This window comes from Oncorhynchus mykiss, chromosome 3 (genome assembly GCF_057628025.1).
Source record: "Oncorhynchus mykiss isolate SJ-2025 chromosome 3, ASM5762802v1, whole genome shotgun sequence".
Lineage (NCBI taxonomy): Eukaryota > Metazoa > Chordata > Actinopteri > Salmoniformes > Salmonidae > Oncorhynchus > Oncorhynchus mykiss.
Genome location: NC_143024.1, coordinates 89,798,553 through 89,811,957, shown reverse-complemented (window position 1 = coordinate 89,811,957; position 13,405 = coordinate 89,798,553).

Sequence of the window (13,405 nt, the reverse complement as noted above, 5' to 3'; positions counted from 1 at the left end):
AAGTCACTATTATTTGAGTCACAAAGCAAGTCTCAAGGTCCTGAGTCACAAGCAAGTCTCAAGGTCCTGAGTCACAAAGCAAGTCTCAATGTCCTGAGTCACAAAACAAGTCTCAAGGTCCTGAGTCACAAAACAAGTCTCAAGGTCCTGAGTCACAAAACAAGTCTCAAGGTCCTGAGTCACAAAACAAGTCTCAAGGTCCTGAGTCACAAAACAAGTCTCAAGGTTCTGAGTCACAAAGCAAGTCTCAATGTCCTGAGTCACAAAGCAAGTCTCAAGGTCCTCAGTCACAAAGCAAGTCTCAAGTCACAAGGTCCTGAGTCTCAAGTTCGAGTCCCAAGTAGAACGGGTCAAGACTCGAGTCAAATCCAAGTCGTGCATTCTAACAGCAAGTCAAATCGAGTCGAGTCACAATTTTTCAAGTTAAATCTCAAGTCAAGTAAAAAAAAAAAAAAAAAATCTATACATGCAAGCACTTGTTCAACCACTATTCCTTTTTGTTTGTTTATTGAGGCTACCAACACAGCCGCTTTCATTATTTTGTCTACAACACATTTTGATTAGCCTATGTGACTGTAAAATATGGCCCTTGGTAGCAGTGCTAAGGCCACGACATCAGCAGAAGACAAGGCAGGTTGATGTGCTCAGAGTGTACATTTATTTACAGGACTTGGGGATGCAACGGTGAAAGAGCCATATTATACAAGTAGATTTACCAAATATACACGGGCAGTATCCCACTGGAAATAGCCTCTGTTTCAGGCTTTACCTGTCCTATCTGACCTGTCCTATCTGACCTATCCTATCTGACCTGTCCTATCTGACCTGTTCCTATCTGAACGGACACAGGTAGAGGGCAAGACTGTATACAGCCTCCCCTTGAGAAACCAAACGGAACCTGTCTAATGGGAGCTCAAATAAGTGAGCCCGTATAATATAAGCACTTGGCTACCAGTACCATATAATTACCATATTGGCAATTACAACCAATAAAACTGGTTCTATATTGTAAAAAGCCATTTCCACACCCATTGTTACATTGGTACAGTAGATTCCTTTTAAATCAGACTTAATGATTATTCATGAAATTTCATCATACATGGAACAATCCTTTTTCTCTTATTCAACGTTCTGACTCCAAAGCGTGGAGCACAGGAAACGTAGCCAATTTGTATGCGCACTGAAGGCGCGCGCTCCCATTACGCGCGCTCCCATTACACGCGCTCCCATTACACACAACAACAGAACTTCTACCTCGTGAGCCCTGCGAACATTCATATGCACTGTACACATCGCACCCACTCAGACCAGAGTAACAATGATTGGCTAAATTCAATTGTATTGTAAGCCTGTCAAACATAAAACAGAAATGTCTGGCTAACGTTATCTAGGCTAGGGGATAGGGTCAAGTTTAGGGGTTAAAGTTACGATTAGGATTTAGGTTAAAGGCATTAAGGTCAGGGGTTAAGGTTAGGAGTTAGGTTAAAGGGTTAAGGTTACGGTTAGGATTTAGGTTAAAGGCATTAAGGTCAGGGGTTAAGGTTAGGAGTTAGGTTAAAGGGTTAAGGTTAGGATTAGGGGAAGGGTTAGCTAACATAGCAAAGTTGTTAAAAAAAAGGAGTGAGTAGCTGCAACGTAGCTAATTAGCTAAAATGCTAGTGTTGTTTTGCAGCTGGGTTTTTATGCTGATGGAATAGAAGAAATGACTGCTAATGACATACTGCTAATGTATTGCCACACCGTGCTGTATTGCACGCTGTCTGTGAAGAAGGGAGGAAGGGGAAAAGGAAAGGAAGCAGGAAGAAGAGAAGAAATAAGGCTTTTGATGTTCTGGGGTGGATTATAGACAGAAACTATGTTAAAAAGGAAAAATAAAGCTAGCAGCGTTTCCATTTCGGTTGAGAAGATAATGAGGAATGGGGTCAAACAGGCACTGATCATTAACAAGTGTCTTATAACAGCTCCAACTGTCTGCTGTAAAATAATAACAAATAAATGCTTTTCAATGAAGCTTTGGATGGAAGAATTATCCTTCAATCTGTCTGAAAATACTATTCTATTGCTATATTATATTAATGATGTATTCTATATAATTATCTATTAGCTATTCCGCATCTATTCCACATATAATAATGTATTGTATTGTAGATATATAGTGGTAGAGTAGTGGTGTAATAATGTGTTGTATTGTAGATATGTAGTGGTAGACTAGTGGTGTAATAATGTGTTGTATTGTAGATATATAATGGTAGAGTCGTGGTGTAATAATGTGTTGTATTGTAGATATGTAGTGGTAGAGTAGTGGTGTAATAATGTATTGTATTGTAGATATATAGTGGTAGAGTAGTGGTGTAATAATGTGTTGTATTGTAGATATATAGTGGTGTAATAATGTGTTGTATTGTAGATATATAATGGTAGAGTCGTGGTGTAATAATGTGTTGTATTGTAGATATATAGTGGTGTAATAATGCGTTGTATTGTAGATATGTAGTGGTAGAGTAGTGGTGTAATAATGTATTATAGATATATAGTGGTAGAGTAGTGGTGTAATAATGTATTGTACTGTAGATATATAATGGTAGAGTCGTGGTGTAATAATGTGTTGTATTGTAGATATGTAGTGGTAGAGTAGTGGTGTAATAATGTATTGTATTGTAGATATATAGTGGTGTAATAATGTGTTGTATTGTAGATATGTAGTGGTGTAATAATGTATTGTATTGTAGATATATAGTGGTAGAGTAGTGGTGTAATAATGTGTTGTATTGTAGATATATAGTGGTAGAGTAGTGGTGTAATAATGTGTTGTATTGTAGATATGTAGTGGTAGAGTCGTGGTGTAATAATGTGTTGTATTGTAGATATATAGTGGTAGAGTAGTGGTGTAATAATGTGTTGTATTGTAGATATGTAGTGGTAGAGTAGTGGTGTAATAATGTGTTGTATTGTAGATATGTAGTGGTAGAATAGTGGTGTAATAATGTGTTGTATTGTAGATATATAGTGGTGTAATAATGTGTTGTATTGTAGATATATAGTGGTGTAATAATGTGTTGTATTGTAGATATATAGTGGTAGAGTAGTGGTGTAATAATGTGTTTTATTGTAGATATATAGTGGTGTAATAATGTGATGTATTGTAGATATATAGTGGTAGTGGTGTAATAATGTGTTGTATTGTAGATATATAGTGGTGTAATAATGTGATGTATTGTAGATATATAGTGGTAGAGTAGTGGTGTAATAATGTGTTGTATTGTAGATATATAGTGGTGTAATAATGTGTTGTATTGTAGATATCTAGTGGTGTAATATTGTGTTGTATTGTAGATATATAGTGGTAGAGTAGTGGTGTAATAATGTGTTTTATTGTAGATATATAGTGGTAGAGTAGTGGTGTAATAATGTGTTGTATTGTAGATATATAGTGGTAGAGTAGTGGTGTAATAATGTATTGTAGATATGTAGTGGTAGAGTAGTGGTGTAATAATGTATTATAGATATATAGTGGTAGAGTCGTGGTGTAATAATGTATTATAGATATATAGTGGTAGAGTCGTGGTGTAATAATGTATTGTAGATATATAGTGGTAGAGTCGTGGTGTAATAATGTATTGTATTATAGATATATAGTGGTAGAGTAGTGGTGTAATAATGTATTGTAGATATATAGTGGTAGAGTTGTGGTGTAATAATGTATTGTATTGTAGATATATAGTGGTAGAGTAGTGGTGTAATAATGTATTATAGATATATAGTGGTAGAGTCGTGGTGTAATAATGTATTGTAGATATATAGTGGTAGAGTCGTGGTGTAATAATGTATTGTATTATAGATATATAGTGGTAGAGTAGTGGTGTTATAATGTGTTGTATTGTAGATATATAATGGTGTAATAATGTGTTGTATTGTAGATATATAGTGGTAGAGTAGTGGTGTAATAATGTGTTGTATTGTAGATATATAGTGGTGTAATAATGTGTTGTATTGTAGATATGTAGTGGTAGAGTCGTGGTGTAATAATGTATTGTAGATATGTAGTGGTAGAGTAGTGGTGTAATAATGTGTTGTATTGTAGATATGTAGTGGTAGAGTAGTGGTGTAATAATGTGTTTTATTGTAGATATATAGTGGTGTAATAATGTGTTGTATTGTAGATATATAGTGGTGTAATAATGTGTTGTATTGTAGATATATAGTGGTGTAATAATGTGTTGTATTGTAGATATATAGTGGTAGAGTAGTGGTGTAATAATGTGTTGTATTGTAGATATGTAGTGGTAGAGTAGTGGTGTAATAATGTGTTGTATTGTAGATATATAGTGGTGTAATAATGTGTTGTATTGTAGATATATAGTGGTGTAATATTGTGTTGTATTGTAGATATATAGTGGTAGAGTAGTGGTGTAATAATGTGTTGTATTGTAGATATATAGTGGTGTAATAATGTATTGTAGATATATAGTGGTAGAGTAGTGGTGTAATAATGTATTGTAGATATATAGTGGTGTAATAATGTGTTGTATTGTAGATATATAGTGGTAGAGTAGTGGTGTAATAATGTATTGTAGATATATAGTGGTGTAATAATGTGTTGTATTGTAGATATATAGTGGTAGAGTAGTGGTGTAATAATGTATTGTAGATATATAGTGGTAGAGTAGTGGTGTAATAATGTGTTGTATTGTAGATATATAGTGGTAGAGTAGTGGTGTAATAATGTGTTGTATTGTAGATATATAGTGGTGTAATAATGTATTGTAGATATATAGTGGTAGAGTAGTGGTGTAATAATGTATTGTATTGTAGATATGTAGTGGTAGAGTAGTGGTGTAATAATGTGTTGTATTGTAGATATATAGTGGTGTAATAATGTGTTGTATTGTAGATATTTAGTGGTGTAATAATGTATTGTAGATATATAGTGGTAGAGTAGTGGTGTAATAATGTGTTGTATTGTAGATATATAGTGGTGTAATAATGTGTTGTATTGTAGATATTTAGTGGTGTAATAATGTGTTGTATTGTAGATATATAGTGGTAGAGTAGTGATGTAATAATGTATTGTATTGTAGATATATAGTGGTAGAGTAGTGGTGTAATAATGTGTTGTATTGTAGATATATAGTGGTGTAATAATGTATTGTAGATATATAGTGGTAGACTAGTGGTGTAATAATGTGTTGTGTTGTAGATATATAGTGGTAGACTAGTGGTGTAATAATGTATTGTAGATATGTAGTGGTAGAGTAGTGGTGTAATAATGTGTTGTATTGTAGATATATAGTGGTAGACTAGTGGTGTAATAATGTATTGTAGATATATAGTGGTAGAGTAGTGGTGTAATAATGTATTGTAGATATATAGTGGTAGAGTAGTGGTGTAATAATGTATTGTAGATATATAGTGGTAGAGTAGTGGTGTAATAATGTATTGTAGATATGTAGTGGTAGAGTAGTGGTGTAATAATGTGTTGTATTGTAGATATATATTGGGAGAGTAGTGGTGTAATAATGTGTTGTATTGTAGATATATAGTGGTAGAGTAGTGGTGTAATAATGTGTTGTATTGTAGATATATAGTGGTGTAATAATGTGTTGTATTGTAGATATATAGTGGGAGAGTAGTGGTGTAATAATGTGTTGTATTGTAGATATATAGTGGTGTAATAATGTGTTGTATTGTAGATATATAGTGGTGTAATAATGTATTGTAGATATATAGTGGGAGAGTAGTGGTGTAATAATGTGTTGTATTGTAGATATATAGTGGTGTAATAATGTATTGTATTGTAGATACAGTGCCTTGCGAAAGTATTCGGCCCCCTTGAACTTTGCGACCTTTTGCCACATTTCAGGCTTCAAACATGAAGATATAAAACTGTATTTTTTTGTGAAGAATCAACAACAAGTGGGACACAATCATGAAGTGGAACGACATTTATTGGATATTTCAAACTTTTTTAACAAATCAAAAACTGAAAAATTGGGCGTGCAAAATTATTCAGCCCCCTTAAGTTAATACTTTGTCCTATGGACAGAGTCAGATCAGATCATAAATGTACTATCAACGCAGTGAGAATAGTTATTTTCAGGCAGAGAGAAATGTGACAGTGATAGAGATGTTGTCGACAACGAAAGCGAACTCTGTCCCGAGGGCAGATCGATTTAATTACGATATGGATGACATAACGGTCATCTAACCAGTGGACCTTTCTTGAAATGTTACAGAAAACTTCTCATGAACTGCTGCGAAAACTGCCAGAATCAAAGTAAATGTTGTCAACAATCCCAAAGTATATAGTTTGCTGAGTTCAAACCAAAGCACTAAAAATATCCCGTGTAATGTGCTGACTGAGGAAGTGTGTGATTCGATCACTTGCTGATCCTAGAGAGGTAAGAGAGCCCCTCTGACAGCCCTACAATCATCACAGGAGGAGCTTCAAGGCCAGGCTGAAACTTCCCAATCACATTATGCTCCCATTGTCCTGTCTGGACGCCTCTGGTGTTTCTGATAGTAGCACTCAGCTGGGTGACTCTTTAAATAATGACACATCCGTGCTATGTTTGGAGTCTACTGTAGTTCAATTTACGGAGGCACGTAAGTGCACACTACGGACTGGACCTGGCTGTACAAGATGGACATTACTTACTAACTATGTGTGTGACTATAGACCTGGTAAAGGAGACTGGTGAAGGAGACTGGTGAAGTAGGCTGGTAAAGGAGACTGGTAAAGGAGGCTGGTAAAGGAGGCTGGTAAAGGAGGCTGGTAAAGGAGACTGGTAAAGGAGACTGGTAAAGGAGGCTGGTAAAGGAGGCTGGTAAAGGAGGCTGGTAAAGGAGACTGGTAAAGGAGGCTGGTAAAGGAGGCTGGTAAAGGAGGCTGGTAAAGGAGACTGGTAAAGGAGGCTGGTAAAGGAGGCTGGTAAATGAGCCTGGTAAAGGAGGCTGGTAATTGAGACTGGTAAATGAGCCTGGTGAAGGAGGCTGGTAAAGTAGGCTGGTAAAGGAGGCTGGTGAAGGAGGCTGGTAAAGGAGGCTGGTAAAGGAGGCTGGTAAAGGAGACTGGTAAAGGAGGCTGGTAAAGGAGGCTGGTAAAGGAGGCTGGTAAAGGAGGCTGGTAAAGGAGGCTGGTAAAGGAGACTGGTAAAGGAGGCTGGTAAAGGAGGCTGGTAAAGGAGGCTGGTAAAGGAGGCTGGTAAAGTAGGCTGGTAAAGGAGACTGGTAAAGGAGGCTGGTAAAGGAGGCTGGTGAAGGAGGCTGGTAAATGAGAATGGTAAAGGAGACTGGTGAAGGAGACTGGTAAAGGAGAATGGTAAAGGAGGCTGGTAATTATGGATGGTGAAGGAGGCTGGTAAAGGAGGCTGGTAATTATGGATGGTGAAGGAGGCTGGTAAAGGAGGCTGGTAAAGTAGGCTGGTAAAGGAGGCTGGTAAAGGAGGCTGATAATTGAGCCTGGTAAAGGAGGCTGGTAATTATGGATGGTGAAGGAGGCTGGTAAAGGAGGCTGGTAAAGGAGGCTGGTAAAGGAGGCTGGTAAAGGAGGCTGGTAAAGTAGGCTGGTAAAGGAGGCTGGTAAAGGAGGCTGGTGAAGGAGGCTGGTAAATGAGACTGGTAAAGGAGACTGGTGAAGGAGACTGGTAAAGGAGAATGGTAAAGGAGGCTGGTAATTATGGATGGTGAAGGAGGCTGGTAAAGGAGGCTGGTAATTATGGATGGTGAAGGAGGCTGGTAAAGTAGGCTGGTAAAGGAGGCTGGTAAAAGAGGCTGATAATTGAGCCTGGTAAAGGAGGCTGGTAATTATGGATGGTGAAGGAGGCTGGTAAAGGAGGCTGGTAAAATAGAATGGTAAAGGAGGCTGGTAAAGGAGGCTGGTAAAGGAGGCTGGTAATTGAGCCTGGTGAAGGAGGCTGGTAAAGGAGGCTGGTAAAGGAGACTGGTAAAGGAGGCTGGTGAAGGAGGCTGGTGAAGGAGGCTGGTAAAATAGAATGGTAAAGGAGGCTGGTAAAGTAGGCTGGTAATTGAGCTGGTAAAGGAGGCTGGTGAAGGAGGCTGGTAAAGGAGGCTGGTAAAGGAGACTGGTAAAGGAGGCTGGTGAAGGAGGCTGGTGAAGGAGGCTGGTAAAGGAGGCTGGTAAATGAGCCTGGTAAAGGAGGCTGGTAATTGAGACTGGTAAATGAGCCTGGTGAAGGAGGCTGGTAAAGTAGGCTGGTAAAGGAGGCTGGTGAAGGAGGCTGGTAAAGGAGGCTGGTAAAGGAGGCTGGTAAAGGAGGCTAGTAATTGAGCCTGGTGAAGGAGGCTGGTAAAGTAGGCTGGTAAAGGAGGCTGGTAATTGAGCTGGTAAAGGAGGCTGGTGAAGGAGGCTGGTAAAGGAGGCTGGTAAAGGAGACTGGTAAAGGAGGCTGGTAAAGGAGGCTGGTGAAGGAGGCTGGTAAAGGAGGCTGGTGAAGGAGGCTGGTGAAGGAGGCTGGTAAAGGAGAATGGTAAAGGAGGCTGGTAAAGTAGGCTGGTAAAGGAGGCTGGTAAAGGAGGCTGGTAAAGGAGGCTGGTGAAGGAGGCTGGTAAAGGAGGCTGGTAAAGGAGGCTGGTAATTGAGCTGGTAAAGGAGGCTGGTGAAGGAGGCTGGTAAAGGAGGCTGGTAAAGGAGACTGGTAAAGGAGGCTGGTAAAGGAGGCTGGTGAAGGAGGCTGGTAAAGGAGGCTGGTGAAGGAGGCTGGTGAAGGAGGCTGGTAAAGGAGAATGGTAAAGGAGGCTGGTAAAGTAGGCTGGTAAAGGAGGCTGGTAAAGTAGGCTGGTAAAGGAGGCTGGTAAAGTAGGCTGGTAAAGGAGACTGGTAAAGGAGGCTGGTAAAGGAGGCTGGTGAAGGAGACTGGTAAAGGAGGCTGGTAAAGGAGGCTGGTGAAGGAGGCTGGTAAAGGAGGCTGGTAAAGGAGACTGGTAAAGGAGGCTGGTAAAGGAGGCTGGTGAAGGAGGCTGGTAAAGGAGGCTGGTAAATGAGACTGGTGAAGGAGAATGGTAAAGGAGGCTGGTGAAGGAGGCTGGTAAAGGAGGCTGGTAAAGGAGGCTGGTAAAGGAGGCTGGTGAAGGAGGCTGGTAAAGGAGGCTGGTAATTGAGCCTGGTGAAGGAGGCTGGTAAAGGAGAATGGTAAAGGAGGCTGGTAAAGTAGGCTGGTAAAGGAGGCTGGTAAAGTAGGCTGGTAAAGGAGGCTGGTAAAGTAGGCTGGTAAAGGAGACTGGTAAAGGAGGCTGGTAAAGGAGACTGGTGAAGGAGACTGGTAAAGGAGGCTGGTAAAGGAGGCTGGTGAAGGAGGCTGGTAAAGGAGGCTGGTAAAGGAGACTGGTAAAGGAGGCTGGTAAAGGAGGCTGGTGAAGGAGGCTGGTAAAGGAGGCTGGTAAATGAGACTGGTGAAGGAGAATGGTAAAGGAGGCTGGTGAAGGAGGCTGGTAAAGGAGGCTGGTAAAGGAGGCTGGTAAAGGAGGCTGGTGAAGGAGACTGGTAAAGGAGACTGGTAAAGGAGGCTGGTAAAGGAGGCTGGTAAAGGAGGCTGGTAAAGGAGACTGGTAAAGGAGGCTGGTAAAGGAGGCTGGTGAAGGAGGCTGGTAAAGGAGGCTGGTAAATGAGACTGGTGAAGGAGGCTGGTAATTGAGGCTGGTAAAGGAGACTGGTAAAGGAGGCTGGTAAAGGAGGCTGGTAAAGGAGGCTGGTAATTGAGCCTGGTGAAGGAGGCTGGTAAAGGAGTCTGGTAAAGGAGGCTGGTAATTGAGACTGGTAAAGGAGGCATCCAACTGTATCTAAGACATCAAAGTAAACAGGAAACGCACACACACACACACTGAAGTCGTCACGTAAAAGCAGTCAGGATTACCCATGCGTAAAGGGATGTGACGTGATGTAACGTGATGTACTGTACTATAATGAGCCAATTCTAAACATTTACATTCATCATCATTCATCAACTACCTGGTGTTGCCTACTAGACACGAAGACGTGTTTTGGGTGATGTCTATACTGTACAGTGATTGTAACATTAGACTTGTGGCATTAAGTCTGAGAGAGTCAACCTTTCAACCTCAATCATCCATTCACCTTTGAACTCTTTAAGTAGCAGCCAGTGTTTCTGGATAAAAGTATTAGATGGTCATAGGGGGACACATTTTGCACCAATGAAACCCAACGGATAAAAAAAAAATCGGAGCTTCTTTTCTCGCTCTTTCTGTGGTCTCTGTGTTCCTGTTCCTCTGTCTCTCCTCCTCCAGGATCAGTCTTTTCTCTATCTCTATTTTTATTACTCTTTCATGTTTCCTTATTTTCCTGCTGAATAGAGTCTGTAGCTGAGAGCCCAGTGGGTATGGTATCCCTGTATTACAATCTGAGGGGGACCAGGCGATCATGGGGTCTCTTGGGAACATAAAGTAACTCTGCCATGTTTGGTTCAATGCCAGGGGGAGGGAGGGAGGGCTGCCTGCAAAAATAAAATACAGAATACAGATCCTTGAAAGAGACAGAATGGATGATGGAACACAGTTCATCTGAAGTCGATCAATAAACAATAAGCTACACGAAGGACACAAGTGTTCTGTGTATTCTGGTCTGCTCCTGACTCTCTCCTAGATCCTTACCAGGTCTGTTCTGCTCTGACTCTCTCCTAGATCCCTACCAGGTCTGCTCTGACTCTCTCCTAGATCGCTACCAGGTCTGTTCTGCTCCTGACTCTCTCCTAGATCCTTACCAGGTCTGTTCTGCTCTGACTCTCTCCTAGATCCCTATCTGTTCTGCTCCTGACTCTCTCCTAGATCCTTACCAGGTCTGTTCTGCTCTGACTCTCTCCTAGATCCCTATCTGTTCTGCTCCTGACTCTCTCCTACATCCTTACCAGGTCTGTTCTGCTCTGACTCTCTCCTAGATCCCTACCAGGTCTGCTCTGACTCTCTCCTAGATCGCTACCAGGTCTGCTCCTGACTCTCTCCTAGATCCCTATCTGTTCTGCTCTGACTCTCTCCTGGATCCCTACCAGGTCTGTTCTGCTCTGACTCTCTCCTAGATCCCTATCTGTTCTGCTCTGACTCTCTCCTAGATCCCTATTTGTTCTGCTCTGACTCTCTCCTAGATCCCTATCTGTTCTGCTCTGACTCTCTCCTGGATCCCTACCAGGTCTGTTCTGCTCTGACTCTCTCCTAGATCCCTATTTGTTCTGCTCTGACTCTCTCCTAGATCCCTACCAGGTCTGTTCTGCTCTGACTCTCTCCTAGATCCCTATCTGTTCTGCTCTGACTCTCTCCTAGATCCCTATCTATTCTGCTCTGACTCTCTCCTAGATCCCTATCTGTTCTGCTCTGACTCTCTCCTAGATCCCTATCTGTTCTGCTCTGACTCTCTCCTGGATCCCTACCAGGTCTGTTCTGCTCCTGACTCTCTACTAGATCCCTATCTGTTCTGCTCCTGACTCTCTCCTAGATCCCTATCTGTTCTGCTCTGACTCTCTCCTAGATCCCTACCAGGTCTGTTCTGCTCTGACTCTCTCCTGGATCCCTACCAGGTCTGTTCTGGTGCAATAATAACATGTTATTACACCCTCCACTCACTGGGACAACACCTCTCGAACACCATTTTTGCAGTTTTCTTTTTGCTCTCTCTCTGCACACACACACACACACACACACACACACACACTCACACACATACATACACACACACACACACACACACACACACACACACACACACACACACACACACACACACACACACACACACACTCACACACATACATACACACACACACACACACACACACACTCACACACATACATACACACACACACACACACACACACACACACACACACACACTCACACACAAACACACACACACACACACACACACACACACACACTCACACACACACACACACACACACACACACACACACACACACACACACACACACACTCACACACATACACACACTCTCTCGCTCTCTCTCTCTCTCTTTGTCACCCTCGGTCTCTCAAACAATTTGACACACGAACACTCTGTCACACACTGTGACACGGGTCAACAGGCTCACTTTTATGAACACTTTTCCCCTCACCAACGCTGTAATGGTATTTTCGGACACAAAGGTAGACTGATTGGATTTTAAAGTGGGGCCACAACACCTCCTCAGCTTTGTAATAGACTAGACCAAATAGGTTCATTTGATTTAAAAAATCCTGAATAATAACATAGGCTAGTAATTTAAATCCCTGAGAGTGGTTTCGGTATATTCTCTCCAGATTGTTCAATCAGTTACAGTCACATATTTCATATACATATACTGTATTCTACTATATTATAGTCAACGCCACTCCAACATTGCTCGTTCCTCATATTTATACATTTCTTAAAATTCCATTATTTTACTTTGAGATGTGTGTGTATTGTTGTGAATTGTTAGATACTCCTGCACTTTTGGAGCTAGGAACACAAGCATTTCACTACACCCGCAATAACATCTGCTAAAAATGTTGTATGTGATCAATACATTTTGATTTGATTTGATGTACAGTGCCCTGGGGCATAGCAGCTGCGAATAACAAAAAAACAATGCTCTACTTCTTCAACATTCAATATGCAGTATGGATACAGCAGTCAGTTATCCACTAACCGGCCCCTGAGAGATTTAGAGAGTGTCCGTTGGTTCAAACAGCCATCCATTTAACTCTTTATCAGCGACCATCGCAACGTTTCATCTCTTACCTCGAACAGCGGAGAAAGACAAAAAGGCAAACAGCAACGTTCCAATGGACACACATAAACGTTCTGTGGGCATCTTCAAAAAGGACATCCTGTGTAGCAGATTTAATGACACAATTCAGTAGTTGCATGAAGAACCTTAACAATAAATAAGGATGGAGGATATAGCTAAGTCTCTGTGATGGAAATGACTATAACATACAAGCAAAAAAACAACAGCCTGGTCTCATACACTAGACGTAACATAGTAAATGTAAATCCAGGACACGCAAATTAGTACGATATGTTACGTTTGGCATGGTTACATAAGACAGAAGGTTATTTAAAGGAGTAGTTCACTTATTTTACAACTTGATGTTAGATGGTTCCTTACCCTGAATGTAGTTTATGGGCCAGGAGAAACTGTAATCCATGGTTCTGTTTTCTTTAAAGGTGCAATATGTAACTTTGTGGGCGACCCGACAAAATTCACATAGAAATGCTTTCCGGTCTTAAGTTTCATTTTTGGGTCTTTTACTTTCGGTTTTGTATGTGTAACCGATGTGAAATGGCTAGCTAGTTAGCGGTGGTGCGCGCTAAAGGTGTTTCAACCGGTGACGTCACTCGCTCTGAGACCTGAAGTAGTTGTTCCCCTTGCTCTGCAAGTGCTACGGCTTTTGTGGAGC